The sequence below is a fragment of the Plectropomus leopardus genome, chromosome 17, assembly GCF_008729295.1.
Source record: "Plectropomus leopardus isolate mb chromosome 17, YSFRI_Pleo_2.0, whole genome shotgun sequence".
Taxonomy (NCBI): Eukaryota; Metazoa; Chordata; class Actinopteri; order Perciformes; family Serranidae; genus Plectropomus; species Plectropomus leopardus.
In genome coordinates this window covers 6327486-6349050 of record NC_056479.1, presented here as the reverse complement: position 1 = coordinate 6349050, position 21565 = coordinate 6327486, and the positions used below count along the sequence as shown (strand labels likewise).

General features: G+C 40.5%; 1 protein-coding gene across 1 annotated transcript in view; it reads left to right on the top strand.

Moving 5' to 3' along the window:
• Positions 1–1917: 1917 nt before the first annotated feature.
• The window catches only part of grin2ca (glutamate receptor, ionotropic, N-methyl D-aspartate 2Ca), an 85057-nt gene continuing 65409 nt past the window's right edge, over positions 1918–21565 (top strand). Inside the window, exon 1 of the mRNA XM_042505857.1 lies at positions 1918–1971. The gene's annotated coding sequence lies outside the window, so the exon portion shown is untranslated. The remainder of the gene's footprint in view (positions 1972–21565) is intronic.

The following is a 21565-nucleotide window of genomic DNA, read 5'->3' as shown; positions in this document are numbered from 1 at the left end:
AGAGGAAGAGTGATGCCATGTTTTTGGAATGACATGTTAGAGTGTCCACATACTTGTGGCTATGTTGTCTATGCATTGACTGGGACAAACTTGTCTGTGCTCTCTGGTGGGCAAAGTATGATACGGCAACATGGTTTCTATACCACCTCAGACAGATCTTGAGCATTTATGTGCTAAAATATCTTGTTACAGGTCAGCCAAAATGTTTACCGATACTGATATAGCTCTGATAAGCTTCAATCAGCCAGTCAGTCAGGCTCTAGTATATGTTTGCATATGGTAATATACACAAACAGTACAGTGTATAAATACTGTTTATGCAAACACAGATATTCATGCATGCCGTATGTATACAGACACACACAACTCACACTTCAAGAGACAAAACACAAAGATTGGAGGGAAAAGGCGAGCACTGACTCTGTTTGTCCCAGAGAACGTTTCAAGGACAAACCTGTTGATGTGAGCTGCGGCAAGACAGACAAGACACGGAGCGGAACCAGAGATGCCAAAAAATAAAAAAGAAGGAGTTGACAAATGAATGGGTCCCAGGGAAGAGTGAGGAGAGATGATGCATTATACTGCGATGGCTGAAAAAGAGGCTGTAGTATGTTGAGAGTTGTAAGGCGGCCGGCGCTCCAACAGCAGAGGGAGGGAAATAGACGGGTAGGGGTGGAGGGAGGGAAACAGAGAGGAGGGAGGGAGAATGAGAGGATAAATCCTTACTACATAATGATTAGAGCTCACAAGCCCTTCCTGTGACACGGAGTGTAGGAGTCAGGATTACAGCCGGCCAGTGAAGCCAGAGTGACAGCTCTGCTGATGGAGGAAGGAGGGGGCACAGGTAGGGAAAAGACAAACAGGACAACAAGTGCGGTTAACTGAAGACCAAACAAACAAGGTGTGTTTCAACGGGAGGCAGGAGGCAGATCCAGGCATTTTCAAAGATATTTCCAAACTCCAGCGGCTGCATCTGTCCCCCTGCCCCGGCCATCTGTCGCCGGCCGCCAACCACCTCCTCCCCAGCAGCTGGATCATTTCTTCAAGTCTTATTTGATGGAGAAGCCACAAGAGCGCCGTTCGCACCAGAGGAGGGCAAAGAGGGGGGACTGGGAAATGAAGAGAAGGGTCACCCTGCGCAATCTGTGATAGATGGGACTCACAGTGTGGACAGCCAAACATGGAGTACTTCTGTGTGTGTATGAACTGGGCATTGACGGACAAGACTGAAGAGTTGAATGTTGAGGATTTGTTTTGCGCCAATATATAATATGGTGTAAGTTTCTGGCAGCTTTTGGAGCGTTTCTGAAGTCGTATTCTCCAGCCAAGAGAGGAATTATCTTTTCCCCAGAGGTGAGCAGCTGCGGAAGACCTTAAAAAGGTTTTACACACAAATATGCACACTGACAGGTTTCTCCTCAAAGCACTCTGGGACATCTCACCTGCAAAACTTAGGTAGCTGTCTCAACTTTTAATTCTAACCTGGAGCCAGCAGCTCAAGTGCAACTGTGGACAGCAACGATTTGTTAATTTTGTTTCTCTTTTTCCTCCTCCGCCGGCACCTGCTCACTTCAATCTCCCTTCACCACTGTCCATCCTCCTCCTGCTCCTCCTCCTCTTCTTCTTCTCCTTCTTCCCTCCCCCCTTTTCACCAGCGAGTGATAATGTGACCTTCTGCCAAAGTGCTGGAAACCATGCCACCGTCGCAGCGGGCTCCTCTGTTGCTGCCACTGAAATAGACTCAAACAAGTGCAGGGAGAGGAAGAGGAAGGGAGGAGGGAGAGAGGACGAAGGAGGGAGAGGAAGAGAAGAAGAGGGCCAAAGGGGAGAGAAAGAAGGGAGAGAAAGGAGAGGAGAGGAGGGGGTGAAAAGAAGACCAAAAAAAAAAAAAAAACAGAAACAGGACAGCTGAAGCCGCAGACACGGGATGAGTGGTGACGAGCCAGGGCTGGATGTGGATTGCCAACACAGGTAACGGATCACCTTCATCTCACACTTAGAGCCACACTTAGATGTGTCATCACTTCACTGATCACATTCATCTGTCTGCTTAAGGGTAAAATCTTCCCTCAAATGCTGTTTTTTACTTTAAAACTGAGTGTTGGGGATGCTTTCTGCTTCTTTCTGTTGTGTTTGGAGGTGTGTTGTAGTTTTTTAAGTAGCATCCCTCCATTTCTATGTCTCCTCCTACTCCTCCTCCCTTCTAACTGTCAATAGTGGAATTGTCAGAGCACAGAGGATCAGATCAAAAGCAGGACTCGACAGGATCCTTGTCAGGGGATGAGGCAGTACGCTGTGTTTTGTGCCTGTTGTAGGTGTGTGTGGTGGCTGTAACTGTTGCTTTAACTCAGCGAGCTGCCGGGAGGATTAAGCAGAGCGGATCGATGCGTCATTGTAAACAGTTAGAGCAGCTGAGAGGGGCTTTGATACCTGCCCGCCGGACCCAGGATGCCGCCGCTGCTGTATGGGAAATTGAACTGCCAGTGAAGAGTGACTTTTCAGGATGCGAGAGAATGAGAGGTTCCTGTAATTACTGAAGGATCTGTTCTGGCATTTTGGCTCTATGAATACAGAACAGGTTCTTTTTTTTTTTTTTGAGGCATGAGAATGAGACCTGAATTGGTAAACTGACAGCTTACTTCAGTTATATCCATTTTAGGAAAGCTGAAAGTGACTGACATGTAGAGCAGAAGAGACATGCACAAGCAAACAGCCTCCACTGATGGCTTTGTAAAGGTGTGAGACCTTTTGAGTTAACCCAGAGAAACAATCAAGGCGAGGCAATAAATAAAAAAAAAGACAACTGAAAACAAGCGCAGCAGAGCAGAACAAGGACAAAGCCACATTTCACACAAACACTGGCACAAGATTGTAGGTAAATCATCAGCTACAAAGTGTAATAACCTGTAGAAGCAGCTGCTTATCAGCAGCGTGTGTCCTCATTACAAAGTGTCAAGGTGCCGTCTGCAGCAGGAGCTGAACACACAGGGAGGAATTCATCCCGAACAACTGATCAGATCGTCCATAACTGACTGCCCCTTTATCTCAGAGTGCCAGTTAGATTATTCTGTCATGGACCGCAAAACGCCTATCCAACTGAAACATATTGGATGCAGACATGAAAATGAGAGGTCAGAGGAAGGCACAGGTTTGTTTATTCAATTAGTTCAATTCAGAGGTGATGCAGTGAGACAAGGAATCCACTGGGACGTCCTGTAGCTCCGATAGGAGTTTAGCTTTTCAAAAACTGAGCCAGTCTCTTTCCAACCACTTTGGCCTGCATCCACTGTTTAACTTAAAGGCTCAGGTTACCCTGATTACAGGATAAACATTTATTCTTACTTTCCTCTGTAGTGGTGTCTAGTCATGCAGCCAGAGGAGGAAAGGCACATTATATCTATGCAGCATACAGCTGTGGGAAAGATTTAAAATGATCATTAATAAGGGAGAGTTAATGACAGATGTCTGACTTTAGAAAAAAGATTGGATCATTGCTGAGAAGGTTAAGATGTCTATGCCTCAATTTAAAAGTTCAGTTCACCTAAATTACACACACAAAACATATTTCACTTGCCTTTGGAACATGGGATGGGGGCCCCAAGGAGTTACAAGATTAATCTGAGGGGTTACAAGATCATTAGGTTGGTTTCCATTACAGATTTGTGCCAAACTTAAATTTGGAAATGTCGATAAAACACAGTTGCGAGATGTCTGCATTTCCAATGATGTTATGGGACTTCTCTTGCGATGTCATGCAACTTCTCTTGCAATGACATTCCAAGAAGCATGGCGATGAATGTTAAAAACATTAGCAGGTTTATTCTATTGCAGCCATTGCACTGTCCATCATTACTTTCAATTGAAGCGCAAAGTAGGCGTGTTATGTGAGTGACGATGGAAAGGCACCCTATACATGGGAGCGGCCACGTATGAGGGATTTCTGGGAGGTGACAGTCCAAGATTTCACAGAGGAACTGTGAATTCAAAAATTCCAGATGTTCTTGTTGCCTCTTGTTGAAGAGTTATGCTAACCCAGTTCCTACTGACAAGGGTATAGCCAAAGCATCATGTGACCGTTAAAAGCAAAAGAAGTGTTCCCATTGCAGTCTCATGAAATATGCCTTTTTTGAATCGCCTGAAATATCACCACAGGCAAACTTAAAGACTTTTTGTGTGATACATTGGAGGTTTTTGCAAAAACGTGTTACCAAATAAAAATAAAATAATAAAATAAATAATTTTTGGGAGAGTTTTGAATCTCAATGGGACTGTTCCTGGTTAAATAAAGGTTTGTGACTGTCTAAGACAGAGCTCCGGTCCCACAGCAGCAGTCTCATCTTAAACACAGAGGGAGAGGGGTTGAGCGAATCAATACTCTGTGTGCATCTCTACAATAAAATGGAATGGTACCTGGAATGGTACAGTACTGTTAATTGGACAAAATTGCAAGGTCGCACAGCATTCAGGGGGAATGCTATGGTAACCCTGTGAAATCCTGAAGGGACTGACATGTCTAACAGATGTGAGATGTTTTCTTCTTAGACTCATTAATTTGAATACAGACAGAAGAGCTCAAATTCTTTCTTGATTAAAAATAAAAAGCAAAAATTGGACTAAAATTTGGAAAACAAGTAAAGTAAGTGATTTTTTAAATAATCTCCTATCCTGTTAAGTAACTCAAGACCCTTAAGAATTTTATTTTGACACCTCAGTAAAGGCTCATCACCACCACAATGGGAACCACTATTCCAGTGCAGCAATCCATTTGAATAATGTTGACTGCATTTCATCTGTGATACTCACAGCATTGAGGAAAAAACAAGGGGAAAATAAGAAAAGGTATTTTTTATAATTTGGGAGAAGTGAGGCTTTAAAGCCTTTAGGAAGATTTTTTTTTTATTTCAGTGGTCTGGATGTAAAACAAAACACCAGCCATTAGTGTTATTAAATATCCCTTTTGGGTTATAATTTTTGGCAAATCCCGGCATCCCACAGGTGGAGGTTTAACTTTGTCCAGATGAAATGTGATTTTCCTCTACTGGCTTCACCTGAGCATGAATGGGAGATGGTGTGAACACTGTGGCAGCAGTTAGGCAGGTGAAAAATGGCTGTTCATTATGTTATACCAACCACATCCTAGTTTCAGTAATTGGATGTATTGTATGTATGCGAGTGTAATTTGTACATGCACGTGTGTGTGAGTGTGTTTGTGTGTGTGTCTGTGTGTGACAAGGCAACATGTGACAGAGGAACCGATGCAAGGATTTTCAGCCCATCCCACAAGATGTTGCAGTCTCTCTCTCTCTCTCTTTTATACACACACACACACACACACACACACACACACACACACACACACACACAATTAATCACAGAGGACCAACAGCCATGATGGAGGAGTTGGCTCCTGGACGTCAGGCTGAGGGAGGAGTATGATCAATAACACAAGTGATACATTAGTGATGAAGCAGATTTATTTTGTTTTAGACTGATGCTCTACTTATCCCGCTGCCAGCCCCCAAAGCCATTACACACAAACACACCTTTGTACTGAGATACAGACTGTACATGTGAGGATCCTCACTAATGTCACATCAAATGTCCTCACTGTGAAAACTGAATTTCAGATTGCTCCTAACAAAGGTAGATGTACAAGGACTTACACTTAGAGTTTCATGACTATCAATATCTTCTTCTTCCAAAGTTTTCCAACAAATTTTCCAATTTTCCAAATAAAAGTGTTATCCTGTTCCTGTGCTGGTTACGCAATGGTTGATGCAATGTCTTTGTGCCGTAAATCAAGCCTTTATTTTTCCAGGAGATCATACCCCATGGCAGAATTGCATAGTAAAAGCAAGGTTTATAGGGTACCTATTTAAATTCTGGTGGTGTCATTGTTCTGTAGCCATTACATTGCACAATCAACATTTAATATATAATGAGTAATTAAAGCCAAAAACTTGTCTATTTCCACTTTTACACATGTATCACTTTTGTTTGTCATGTAGGATTAAATGACCTGTGAATAGATTCTAGACAGCCCTGAGCAGCAGTGATAAGTTGTAACATTATATCTACAGCACAGGCGGAATGAAGGAGGCATTTCTGATTTTTATTACATGCAGAAACTTAAAACACACAGGGTCCTGTCATACACCCGTTGAAAAGCAATGCACAGCACAGCGCAACTGATAATGTCAGTTTCAGAGTAACACATTTGTAATTTCCATTGTCAGGGCCCATGTTTTTTACATTGCAAATGTAATTGCACCCATCTGTGCCCCCATGGGTGTAGAGGTTTTAAAATGAGGTGTAGTCAAACTTACTATTGATGTATTGCTATTTTGAGGCAGCAGAAAGTCATTGTGCCAAACACGGTTTGAAGACAGAATGGTGCAGTTTTTTCCTGCTATTTAAAGTGTGCAATTCTGATTATAAAATTGACTACAAAGGCAGGTTTGCATATGCCCTGCTTGTTAGACACACAGAAATGTGTGGATGTGTTGCAGGCGGGTGAAAATATACATCATGACAAATGAGGAAAATATTGATTGCATTCTCTAAAATGTGAACATAGCACAGAGCAGAGCAGAGCAGATGCTGAAGAGCTGCTGTCCGACTCCCTTTTTAGATGGAAGTTGTGTATGTTTACACACAAGAAGCTGCATAACTCTATTGATTAATTCAGAAGCTAAAAGTTTACTTCTGTTTCCATTGTCAAGCTTATGATTACAGGTTTTAGTTTTGCTGCTTAAATGTCACAAAATATTTGCTGCAGTGACATTACTGCCTTTACTGTATTACTCTTAGAAGAAAACCTCACCTCTCTGATTTGCCAAATCGACCATGTGAATAGCAATGCAGCAGATCCAGGTGCACCTGGCTTTTAAATGGAATGGAATGATACACTGATTGGCTGAATTCAAAATACACCTATGATTAATTAAGATTCTGCAGAGACTAAATACAACTCCTGTGCCCTTTCCAACTTACTTTGCACCCACATTAAGTGCCGTTTATCTAGTAAAGTGGAGTTGGACTCCCCCTAAATGCACTTGCGTCATGCACGACTCTGTTCATCCAAAACACACTTTTCTTTGTCCATGAGACAAAAATACTCTGTTAGTTTTGAGTGCAGCTCTTTAGTCTTCATAAAATTAACGTGATACAAGGAAAAAACATCAGCCACTGCCTGTCAGTGAAAGCCGATGGCCGTCAACTAGGTGATTATCAGCCAATACTGATCTGCGGTTGATAAATCAGTGCATCCCAACAAGTAAAGAGCACCACCAGGAAAAAAAAACATCTCATCCAAAAAGGTGCCAAAACCAAAAGAAAAGAAGACTGTCATTGAAGGGTTAAGCTCCTAAAGCAGCATCCTATAAAATTATTTTCTTTTAAGGAAAAAGACGACCTGCTGCAATGCTGCATGTAAAGCTGTGGAATCTTAGCATGTGCTTACAGCCTGCCGCCAGACTCAAATGACCTCTGGGTTTGAATCTCAGGGTTAGCGGCTGCTTTGTCAGCTGTCCAGCTCTTCCACAAACACTTAAAGCCGATCTGCTTAATCAATTGTTAAAAGACCAGACTTCACGCCATCTTCACTATCTCTGCAGACAGGGAGGAGAGGGGGAGGAGGCTGACAGGACACAGGAAAGACAAAAAGGAAGAAAACGAGGGCTGGAGGGGGGGAAAGTGGCAGGTGGGCATCCTGCATAGACAACCGTTTGATGGATTTTGCACTGATTGACAGCCAGTCATAAGCATCCAGGGCAGTAAAAACATTTACTGCAGGGGGCGGGACCAAGGTTGCAGGATATCAGCGCAATTTATCCAAGGTCATGAGCAAGGAGTTGTAAATTTTGTTCAGAATCAGGCAATACTGCATCCCCATGTGATCACTCTCCCGCCAATTTATAGAGCGACGACAGACCACTTTTACATGTTCAAGCACAGATCTGTGTTGCGATACTGCAGGTGCACAAGTCCTCAGGGTGCTCTCGTACTGTGCCGGCTATCTGATGAGATCTTAAACTCGGGGCAGAAGAAGTCTGGCAGGCAGTGTTGCTCTCCCTCCCCAAGTTTATGGCTGCGCTCACGGGCAAAACAGAGACTCTGGGCCCATTTATATTCATGGCGCAGTGCCGCTTGCACCTCGTCTAACGTCCTGTCCCTGTTGAGAAGGAAAACTGACACGCCGTGGGCTGGGGGGCGGGGGTATCTCCTCTCTTTCCTTGTCATTCTTCTGCCTCTTGTGGATACTGACACCAACCTGAGTGTTTATGCATGTGTGGTGCGGGTGGCTGCATATGCAATTTGTAATATGGGAAATTGATTAGCCTAATTGCTCTCCGTTCAAAGCTGCATGTGTGCCGCTTAATTTTTCACAATTAGCCCTGAGCGGTGACACGGTGGGGAGCGTCGCAATGAAGGATGATGACAACGATAACCTTAGAAATGAAGCCTGCAAAGTGAGGGTGGGAGGGTGGTTGAGGTGGAGAGAGACAGCTCTCAGCGTCCAAACAGAAAGAGCGGTTTGACTTTGCGTGATGAATCTAAAGAAATCAGGCTGGATACTCTGCACGACTGTCTAACTAAAAGTGACACAGGGCGTTCTGGTGGCTCTGTTGGCAGAGGCAGCTTGTGACGTACTTAAGGTTTATTCTGGCTTTTCTTTGTCACATGTGTCCTCCTTCCCTTTCCTGTCCCTCTTGTCACTCTCTGTCGACACCTAACAAATCCAGCCAAAATGCTCAACAGACCCAGAAAGATGCTCTAAATACAGGCACAACTTTTGGCACTAGATTGGTTCTGGGAGTTGCATAAGCTTGCTTTCCAAAAGATGAGGAATTGTTTGCACTTTCCTTCAGACTGTTTATTGCAGCAAAAAAAAATCAATACATCATCTCCAGACAAAACTATAAAAGCCAGAGTTGTTTATGACATGCTGATAGCTTTCCATAGAGCAGTTTACATGTTTTACTGCAATTATTGGGACTGGGTCTGTCTGTCACTACCACCACCCCCAATCAGTCATTATGACAGCAATACAAGCAAAAATTCCATGTTAAATGATATAAAAGCTTTCCTTTGACTGTTTTTTTCTTTGATTATTTTATGATTATCATTACAAGATTTTTTCATTAGAGATGAACCTATGCTCATTACTATAACATGTTTACATGCATTATTGTTCCAAAACACTATTTTCCTTATACTGTCTGTGCTGGAACATCTGTTTTCACTCTGTCAGAAACACTTAGTTTTAGTGCCTGTCTCTTTAAGGCCCCCTTCCAGTCTGCTCTGATTGGTCAGCGTTCACGGGTGTCACAGGTCTTCCATATTTGCGCTCTCCTTGCAGGAATAACTGGAAAAAATTATAGCACCACTTTCTACCACTTTCTATTGTCACAAGCTGACATGTTCCAGCAGGAAAAACTGGAGAAAAATGTACAAAATCGGCAACAAAGCATGCAGCTGCATGTAGCAGTGTATTCTACACTTGCAGTAGCCTGCCCAGAGCAGATGACCATTTACAGAAGTTTATCACAATTACACGTCAGCTTGTAGCCAAAGAATAAAAGCATTGAAAATGAGGTATGATCACCAATTCAGCATTTATGTGGTGAAGAAAAGTGGAGCAGCTACAGCAGCTAAAAGGCCAGATACTTTTTAAATCTTAAACGAGAGTAATACATGATAGGTGCAGATCTGCTTTAATGTTCTTCTGCCTCAAGGGGCCAAAGATTGAATAATGCAGCTTTGAAGAAGTGAGGAAACTTTACTCTGTAATAATAGTTGTTAAAGATAAAATATATCACTTTTTGTGAGTTGTTCAAATGTATTTTTTCCAATGTTTTCACAGTCAAGTCATGTTAAGGTTACATCAAAACAAAAACTGACTGCATTATTCAATACAAAAAAGAGTAAGCATGTGGTTTTGTGTGAACTGGCCTTTAAATCGATTGTAGTCAGGTTTATTTAATACATGCTAAACACATAAGCAAGAGGAACAGAGGGAGAAATCATTGTCAGTGCAATTTATAGCACAACACCATGCACACAATCACACTGGATAGATTAAAAACAAAGTGGTATGCTCATATGTGGATTAGAGCATGTGTACATGTGTGTGTATGTCAGAGATCAGCTGGATGTGTGGGCAGCCACCGAGTCAACTGGGAGGGCAGGCTGATGACAGCTGGACCGGTGGCGGGGGTGGAGGAGGGCGCTCTGGCTCTGCACGGGCAGCCGCGGTTTCAGCTTAACCAGGGTCTTACACTGATCCCTGCTCCACATACGGACACACACGAGGCTGAGCGTAGGCGCTGCCAAAAGTCTGACAGAGGACTCTTCCGCCACTCTGCGGGTCACCTGCCGCTGCGGGTTTAAAGCCAGGTCAGCCAGCAGGGTCAAAGTAGGAATGTTAATATCAGAGCTCCATGTCGAGGCCTTTAAAGCTTCAGGTAAACATCAAGCCATGTGTTATGGCAAAATGGATTACATTTGCAACGCCATTGTAATCTGCAGCCTCTCAAACATTATTACCCTCCAAACACTTGCACATGCAATCTGTTCAATCTCTACACGCCGTGCTGACAAAGCCGTCTGATGGAGTGTTGCACCAAATGCTATAAACGTGATAAAGCAAAGAGGAGAGATATATATCAAACATCTGTCCAATGACATTGAAGAACATCGACCCGTGTCCTTGGATGAAGAAAGCCTGTTTGGCATTTTGACGTAAATGATGATGTTGTTTGAGCTGTGTTGATTCATACATCGCTTAAACTATTTAGATGTGCTTTGATTGTTTTTACATAAAGCTACACAAAAGGCCGTGTGACAAGATCATAGTTACACATGCTGGTGAGGGGGCTTTGCTTCAGTGCTAGATGGGATTTGAAAGACAGAACTGTAATAAAGCACAACGACATAGCTTTCCATCTGCTGTGGCATTTAAAACCTGCTGATCACGGCCCCTCTGATACTACACTGTCAGAAAATCCAACTGCTCAGTTCAGCTCCACTTCTCTCCTGAATATTTAAATCCTTTAATGCACACAGACACCAGCCACAGCCTGAATACCCTTCAACTCATTCCTGCTGCAGTATGTGAAAATTTACAAGACATTTTAGGACCCCCTCACTTATCCCCCTCCATCCTACCCAACCCTTATTCAGAGAGCAGTAAAGATCAGATCAGATTTATTAGGATTTTGCTAGCCCACGTTTTCATCCCATGGCAGATCAATCACTTGTCGAGTATAGTTAATGTAGAGGCGTGCATGTCTTAAATATGTCTGCACTGCCACGGGAACAAGTGAAGGCAGGGGGTCTGTGACAGATCTAATATCACTGAGTGAATCCGTCAGATGTGCCTGTGTGTCAGGGGTCAACAGAAGCAGATAAATCTCATGTGGTTTGGACTGAAAAGCCTCCATTGTGGTTTCACTCGGGGCCCCCTGCTGTAAGAAACGCTGCTGGACACTAGCTCGGTTTTATATTTTTTTATTTGACAGGGAAAGGCGGCCATTTATCACATGGCTATGATACAAAAACTATATATTAAAAGAATGGAGCAGTAAATCAACAGACAGGTTTAGAGATGGCTCGGGGGGAACACGCTCAGACTTACTGCAAGAATTAGATATCCTAAAACCTGACCTTGAGAAAATGGAGAAACCAGAGATTTTGTACAAATGAGTACAACAAATAGACACAAGTGTCTGACATGATTTAAGCTGGTGTGTCACTAAGCAGGTTTCCATTAACCCTTAAATTGCGCAATTTGAAATTGCGATATATAAAAATACACCCAATGGAAACACGTCAGTTTAAAAAAAAAATCCCATTTATCGCAAAAACGCTTTTATGCTGGCATGAGGTGGTCTTTCAGGCAATTCGAAAAAGCCATATTTCACAAAACTGCAATGGAAAAACTTTTTTTCACTTTAACAGGTCACATGATGCTATGGCTATGTGCTTGTCAGTAGGAAGGGGCTCCCCAGGGCATGATGCAGCAGGAGCTACAAGAGTTATTGCATTGCATAACTCTTCAAAAGTTGAGCGGATCTTCTGTCAGGTTTGAAACCACAATTCCTCTTTGAAATCGTGGACTATCACCCCCCCAGAAATCCCTCATACGTGCCCGCGCCCATGTATAAGGGGCTTGCCTTTCCATTGTCACTCTAATAACATGCCCATATGGCCTTCGATTGAAAATAATAACAGCTACTGCGGTGGCTGCATTAGAAATAAACCTGCTGACGTTTTGAACATTCATGGCCATGCTTACTGAAATGTTATCGCGAGAAAAATCCTAAAACATCACTCAATGAAAATGCAGTAATTTTGCAATTGTATTTTATAGACATTTTGAAAATATCGCGTTTTGCACAAATATTTAATGTAAACCAGACACTAGCAGTGGCCATGGTTTCTCAAAAATTGAGCTGCAGGCTGTACTGTCACCTTTGAAGTGTTTTTTTTTTTCTTTGAAGGCTTGCAAGTATGTGTGGTGGAGAGGAAAAGAAACACCAGGGTTATCGCCAAAGGTTAAAAAGATTATTAGTGGATAGCCCCTTGAAGTGAAACATCTTGTTTTCAAAAGGGGTCCAAACTTAGTTTGTATTTTGAAGGTTAAAATCAAAATCTCAATCAAAGTGGATTAGAATAAAGATCAAAATCGTGACACCCTCATGTAATATTATTAGTCAGATGATTTAGTTGTATTTCACAAAGGCTTAAAAGTTGATTTAGGTATTTAATTAAATATCAGACCACTATTCATAAATCCATCCATCTGTTACTTGCATGTCTATTTGAAAGGGTTTTAGAATATTGCCAGCACAAGATTATGTTTTCATCTTTACATAAAAGGGTTTAAAATATGACCAGGTTTGTCTGTTTGTTCTTGTGTTCCCTGACGTGTACACCAGCCTACCTTAGCAAATACATAAATTCACACTTCTACAAACAGTTGTCTTTGGCATTTACCTGCTTTATCGTTTTCTTTATATTTTTCCTTTCATTGTTCCTTTAAGGACAAGTGCTAATTTACAGCTTGCCACATTACAGAGACATCACATAGCTGTTAACAGTTTGACTGGCCTGTGATTTAAGTGAAGCGGTACGACACATTAAAAGCAAATAAGCTTTTCCCAACTGTCTCAGACTGTGACAGAAATAAACAGCAATTGTGAGGTTCAGGGATTGTAAGCACATACAGAGGACTGCAATTTTTGGGCATTAATATTTGATTAGATATTTGCAAACTTAATGGCATGAATGCAGGAGTTGTTTGTGCACTCTGCTGTCCCGTAGAGGTTTGCTAAATTCGGCTTTGGCTTCAGTTCATTTGTCTCCTAAATGTCTCAGCATCAGAAGACCTGACTGAGTAGGTAACATGCAACTTTATGTCACATGAGAAGATAAAGCCTCAGGCACATTTGTTAACTGCCACTCTTAGATTTAACTTGATAGGGATGCTAAATGATAAATTATGCAGGGAAAATATATATTATTATTCACCCTGTCTTTCCCATCCTTTCCTGTTTTTTTCTATATATACTGACAAGAAAACAGCACAATATTTTGTGGGCTGCTGGACTTGCTTCTTAGAACTGAAGAAGCTGCCTAGATGAGAGGCAAAATGTCCTCAAGAGACTCAAGCAAGTCCACTTGCCTATAATATAGCAACTATGATTACCATGACCAAAATCACCATGATCAAAATAACTCAATATTTGACTGGCCCACTGCCACAGCAGCTACAACCCATACAACCCCATATGAGGCAAGGTGAAGTCAAGAGGAGTGTATTTGAAGAAGTTGGCAGTTCAGCATGCCAACAAAGCCTTCAAAGGTATGTCTAGACTATACATTTGTGCATTTGTGGCATTTTATGCAATTGAATGTTTCCATTCGCATGATGGGTAACAAATGAAGTAGAAAATAAATAGATTGAATGAAGTACTGAGTATTGGCATGGGTATCACTTTAAGGGTACTGATATTGGTACTGGTTTTGTAACGCCCTAAATTTTTTATTTTCATATGCGTTGATATTTGTTGGACTGAAAGAACTGACCTTGACTGACTTGGTACCCACACTGCCAGCCCTACATCTACAACTGTCACATAACCAGCAGAAAGAAGAAAAAAAACAAGTAATTATTGTGATTGTTTTTATTAGTGTTATTGGAAATAAAAAAAACTTGTAGAACAGTTCATGTGTTTTTATCTGGACCATTATGACTAAGAAATGGGTCTGGCCCTGTTAATTAACTCCATTTCCATTACTCAGCGTCAGGCCATGTGGAGCTGAGCCAGACTCATGAATATAAAGACCAGTTGTCTGAATTTGTTTAAATAGAAGCTAACAGGATGTTTGTTGTTTTTCTATGACTCTGTAGTGGCCTATAACTAATGTTATATGCTGTTTGACTGTTTTAGAGGAAAAGAAAAGAGTGGCCAAACAATTCAATGAGAAATTACTAACTGACTGGATTTAGAGTTGCTTCAATACATCTTGCATCTTCTGCATTCTGAGCAAATGTCCAAAGATCAGACAGGGATAGCAGGGACAGCAAGAAATTTAGCTTTATTTATGATGATCTGATTCAGCAGTCCCCAAATTATTGGTCGAGACGTGCAAGGTAGGGTCAGAGATAAATGCTAGGTTGCAAAGATATGTACGATTTTGGCTGCAGATAGTGTTTTGTTTATCATAGAGAAAAAATACTGAGGATGAATCACATTTAGAAAAGTGGAGAGAAGCTTTGGATGGAATACATCTTTGGAGGGAAACTAAATACACAAAACGCTTTTGATTTGACATTGACTCGAACCTGTGGACACACGCCAAGTATGTCAAACTGTGGGTATTTTTGGATGCAGATTCCTTTTTTTTGGCTCGTCACCTCTTTCTGCTCTCACTGTACTTATGATGCTGATGAATCTACAGATTAGTTAAATGGCTGTGGATTTAAGGAGATTAGTGTGGCTGTATTTTTTTTAAATCAGAGCTTAGTTAAACATATTCATACAGGTGGAAGCAAAAAGAGACATGACCGTCGTAATTATGTGGTGATAAATAGGTCCATGCTCTTTGTAATAGTGGAGGTCAAATATGTTTAAGTGCCTCCTTGGGGATCTATCACACAAAAATCTATTAAGCTCAAAAGTCATTGATAATATTTCAGGGATAGGTTACACTGAGTCACATATGTATTAGATAAACAGGAATAAATTTAAAATAATTCAATAGACATACAACAAATCCCATATTTATGAAGCTTATCATATTCTATATCATTATTCCAGGATGCTGCTGTGTTGCATTGTATTTACATGTGCATCTACTATTCTGCAAAATCCTAATTTACGGGTGCAAACTGCATTAATACACAGTGTCTCATAAATTGCATGCTGGAATAAGTTACAGCCTCCTAAAACTCTGAACAGGATAATGTGCATTAAGCATAGATGGATGGATTAACTGTACCAGGCAAGATCCAATAAAAAGGAAAAAGGCTGTGCATGCAATAGAATACTAAAATAAAATAAGCGTATCTTAAATTCACTGCAATCCACAAGGAATTGATATCGACACATTTTAATACTAATGACAAAACAATTGGTGTGCGGCTGAATTTTTAGATTGCCAAAACTTTTCCAGTCTGCAGCCTGTTTAAATCAAATGTACTCCAGACACTTCATTTGTAACACATTACAAACACATATTCAGCAAAAACATCCCACCCAGATTTAAGTTTGTCCTGACAATGACAAGAAGTTCTCCAAACACATTACCTTCTTCCCATCTGCTCCTATAAGCCTTTTCTAATATGACATCATTACAAATCACCAATAAAAATGGTGAACTGATAGGTTTGCATTCTATCAAGCCTGTCTTTTAGCAAAAGTGCATTCTTTGCACTCTTTATACCTGCAACTGTTTCACAGCAATGTCTCTCTGGATATCTTATCTTAATCTGTTTTTGTTTATTTTATTGTCTTTTCCTGTCCCAATCTTGGAACCCTTTTGGTCTGATGACAATAAGCCTCAGGGGACAATAGGCAATATTTTTTGAGATCTGGTGTAACAAGCAGATAATACCGGGCCAAGACTTCCTCTTCCATGCTCTGATCATTTAGGAATTTCTATTGAAAGATATATTCATATTAATGCAGATGAATTTTAAACAAGCTAATATAAAGCTAAATTGTTGTCAGACAATAGCCGTTCCAAAATTGCATTTGCCAATGCTTTCCACCTCTCAACCATGACTGTTGCTATTCAAACTACAAACACAAACCAGAACCCAAAATCTTGCCCCCTTGCCGACAGATTCTGTCTATATATGCACATATCAGTTTATAGAGATTAATCTTGTCCATACTAGCCCCAAAGGGGTCAGATGTAAATGTTTGGGACATAATCTATATTTGTTCTACTCTTGTTCTGTGCAAAAATGCTTCTATAAATAAAGAAAAAAAAACTGCTAGTGAGACTTAAGTGGTCTCAGTTGGTCAGATCAAGTGGGTGTCTTCCAAATTGGATGTCACTGTGTTGTCCCTTTTTCCATGGCTAAGCAAGCTGCTAAAGCCCAGAGGAATTTTTATACCAAAAACACATCAACTTTGGAAAATACACTGGATTTCTCAAAATCAGTCTTGAAGCTCCATCTTAACTTCACAATGCATTATTACACTGAAAACAGCCTAGAAAGGGATCTCTTTGCAGTCAGTTGGCAGAGGCAACAATTACATAAACCAGTAATAGTTCAGTATACATGTGGGTTAAGAATTGTACTTTTCTACACTTGAAAATGTGACCCTATCCTTTTGGTTAGGGAAAGACTGTTCAACATTAAAAGAATCCTGTGCTCACTGGTAAAAAAAAAGACAAGAAGTAAACAACGGTCGACCCATCCATCCCCATCAACAGCGTCCCTGTGAAGTTTTGTGGGGATATAAACTACGCAAGAGTCATAATTTACGAGGCCTCTGGAGATCTTTGCCAGTTTAACATAAACTTGTTGTATTTAGGCACTGACAACAAATAACTGATGTAGTTTTTCTTAGGAAGACAGCCATGACGATGAAGGACAGAGTTAAGAAAGTCACAACACGTATTCAGTTCTCAAGCGAGGTATTAAAGCAAATATTGATAAAGTATTATCATCATCATTTTGTACGGCGATGCAGCAGATCCTTACTGGAGATCCCTGTTGGTTCTTTGTTTTAATTAGCTACTTCACTCATTAACATAGTGAATATGAACTCACTTCTCTTGTGACTTTGCTTTTGTCAATTGCAGAGCAGTGACATAGCTTAAGGGCGTTTTTATATTTGGTATGATTGATTTGTACCGTGCCCAAGGACGATTGCCCCCCCCAACTCTTCTGCCACCCTGCTACCCAAGTACACTTGTGATCTACGTATGTGACATTTGTTTATGTAGTTGCTGCAGTGTAAATACAGGCATCAGTCGCATGATCCCAAGCTCATACTAGGTGTCAACCTTTGCACTTTGCCTATTTTTGTTCATATTTTGGAGACAATGTCAAGAACAATCCTCTCATCTGCCTTCCTATTTTATTAACAATGGCCATGCAGTTCAGAAAGTTAGACTAGGAAGTGCTATGCTCATATGTGGAGGCAACGCTAAGAAATGCCTTTGCAGCTCTGCTTGCCAACTGTTTCTCGTGATAAATTGCAGTCCACTAATGTGTTTTGGTACAATAGGTTTTCACACCTGTTGCCAGTCGTACCTGATTGCACATTAACCTAACTCAAGACCACCTTTCCAAGTTGGTACCATATGCAGTGTTGACACTAGGGGTTGACTGATATTAGTTTTTCAAGGCCGATACCGATACTGATTACTTGTAGTTAATGAGACCAATAACCGATATATGGAACCGATATTCATTTAAATAAAAATAAAATTATTTCTGTCAAAAATTTAGAATTAGGATTATAACTAATTCCAACACAAAACTTTATTTAAATGCCTTTAGCAAATGTTTAATCAATGCTGAAACTTTCAACATCATAGAAAAAGTTCCCTGCAACTTTTTTTTTATAAAGTTCAGTGAACTGAGGTTTAAGAAAATAAAAGTTCCTCCTATGCTAACACTTTCTTTTCATGTATTGCAGACTGCCTTCCCTGGTGTGGTTGACTGCAATACATACACTTTTTCATTGGTAATTTTAATCAGCGATTATTTGAACAAAACGCTGACACATATAATCAGCACCACGCCAAATATCGGCCCAGATAATCTGCCAGGCCGATGATCTGTTGCCCCCGAATTAACACTAATCAAACAAACAGGGCTTTGGGGTCAAGTGCTCTCATATCTGGGCCCAGGTCCCAAGCTTTCTGAGTGGATGGGAGGAGGTGGTATGTTGGTTTATGGAAGTCATATCAGTTTAGTTCTCCCTCAGAGGTCACTAAAGGTCATAGATTACTAAATGGATCTTCCAGCGTGGTGCACTATCATAAATTGTCCTAGAGGAAGATGCAGTGGACTTTTTGGATGGTCAGCGGTTTTCCTGATAATGACAGAGGAGGATGAGTTTATCAGCAAGTGAGCCGCAGACGCAGCAGGCTGCAGATGCATGGCTGAGCGTATTGATCATGTAGCAGAAGACAGGACAGGTGCACATTGTTAAACAGCTGCAGCAGAGGCGTCATGCCCAGAATATAAAAGCAGTCATTAAACACTGCGCCGATGAGACCTCACTTCTCAGCCAGATGTATTTACCGCTGCGGCCTCACGTTAATGAGCTGGATCAGGAATCAGTTGGAGGACTCGACAGCTCAGCGGAAACTTATGCCGTCAATAGATGGCAGCTTTTTATCTGACTTCACAATTCATATGGTCAATACCAGAAAATGAAGTACTGTAGCACTTGGGTTTAAAGGACACAATAAGATGAAACTGAGTATGCATTATGGGGAAGCCCAATTGTTACAATTATTGACACAGCAAAGAAATGGGATTGAAATAACGATAACATAAATGAACTACCTACAGTTTAAAAAAAGAACATGCAGGGTTAGGGGTTTTTGAAAGGAACAATATGCAGTATGAAATAAGAAAATATAAGTAATAAATTATACAGTAAGGAAAAACCAATGTGTCAGATTTTAATATACATAACATACTATACCATTTGTGTATAAAAATGTGCTCACATTCTCATCACCTAGTCTGCCAAGGCCATACATATTGAGCAGGAAGTGTCAACATGGGCAGAAAAATTCTGTTCAGCTTATCAACAATATTCAACCTACAGGAGCAGATAACATACGTGCAGGCTGAACATGCAGATGTACTATTTGCATTATCACCTGCTCAGTTTATCAAAACGTCCAGATGTCAGGTGTGTGAAGGCACCACAGGATAAACCACAAGAAGAGAAAATTATATGATAGTCTGATAAAGGCCCAGCAGTTATTTTGAAAGCACTTTTGCAATGGTAGCTAATTTTGTAAAGAAACTGCTTCCACCATATGTCACCCACTAGAGGGGGATAAGCACATCTTAAATGTTTGTTAGTCAAACAACCCTGAAGACAGAGTATAAAGATCAGTGAGGACTCCTGTAGATTTTTCTTTAAAAATGTAGTATCACTTTACTAAATCTAATCTCTCTTTAAATTATTTTCACAATGTTCACAGCATGCAGTGTTCACAGCATCAATAGGACAATAAACAGGAATATGGTTGAGCTATTTTGGAACAACTTATCACATCACTTTTTTATATTCCCTTGTTCTAGTACTGACTTTGGCAAGAGCCCAGGAAGAGATGTTGTAAGAACAAGTTCAGCTATTTAAATAATCTGCAACTGGGAGATAGGACTGTGCAGTGTGTGTGTGTGTGTACTTGTATTAATCACGTTGCAAGGACACATGTCTGTATAGTCACATTATGGGGACTAAACTCCAAAACTTCCCCAAACTGTAAAAACTGAGAGACTGCTTACCTGCCATCGCCACATTTCTCTCCTCAGGCCATAATCCTTATAAATAACTTAAGTAACTTGTACAAATGTACTAGATGAAAGTTTGTTGTTTAATTTAGCACACATGAAACAATCCCCACAAAACCATGAAATGTTTAAGACATGTTTTTTGTTTAAGTTTAGGCTGAGGGTTAGGCCAGTGTGAGGGTATGGGTTGGGTAGACCAGTGGTTACCAATCATTTTTCTTAAAGGGCTCCCGTTTTATCATTGAACTGACAACCCCTGACTGAGTTATATTATACTGATATTCTTTATCATATTTAATGCATAACAATAAAAGTACAGAGCAACTGATAAACAGTACAATTAACTAAAATACTGATCACAATAATTGTGGTAAGTTTGTGTAAAAATGAGCAATCTGAGTGAATTTTGAGCAATTCATTTTCCTGTGAATATTGCATCAGATATAAGTTTTCCTGTTTTTTGGGGAACTTTTGATACTATTACTTTAACTGTCAGATATACTACATTACATTTTTTTGACAAATTCATTTTTTTTTTTGCGCTGATGCCTTGTGACCCCCTGGTAAAGCTTGGATAATTCTTACAGGGGATGGGAATACACTGGCTGGGAACCAGTGGTCTAGTCAGCATTCTGCAGTACGTTCAAAGACAATGTTTATTTGGGATAATATAACACTAAACTTATGTACTGCACTGAATTTGTAGTGTGGTGGTCGTGCTGGCTGATGGACTGTGACACCAGAATCCCTGGTTCACATGCTGTCTATAGAATGATAAGCTTTAGGCAACAAAAGCACTTTGGTTAAAGTTAGAAAGCTCACGATTTGAGTTAAATGTCGATAAAAATCTAATAATAATATATACAATATATAAGAATATATTTGCTGTTTCAAACTAGTTGTATGTAAGTGTAATTTCAAGAGTCACAGCTGGTATGGAGAGTCCTTAGTGCTGCAGGTGTATCTATGTCTGTTAGTTTGTGGGAGAAAACTGTGTGAGAAAGCATGAGCGTATTTAAATCATTACCTTGAGAAACGTATGCCATGAATGTGTTTTATTTAGTGCTGTTTGCCTTATTTGTCTTCTCAAAGATTTAATCATCTACACTAGAGCTCCCACTCACTAACACACTAATGCTATATTTACACACAGGCACTTCATGTGTGGCAATTCAATATCTAAAAGCAATAAAAGTGCAAATGCTTGCAGAGAGGATTATGGATGGATTGTTATCTGATTCACCTGAGCTTTGACACACATTCCATCCACATTTTGCAATGTTGAAAATGCATCTTTACTTCTTACAGCAGTTACCAACAGTTTAATGTCTGTGCACATTACCACTTCACGTTTTGCACCTCTGTAATTACAGCAAGTGTTAATGACACCAAAATGATCTAAACACTGGAATTTCAGTATCTCCATCTAGTTTTCTGTCCAACAGGGAGAGCAGCTCCAGCAGTTTGTACATAATACAGACGGTGTAAGATGGTGTAGTTATCTGTGATTACAGTGAACAATCTTTGTGGAATGACTGTGTCACCTTGGACATA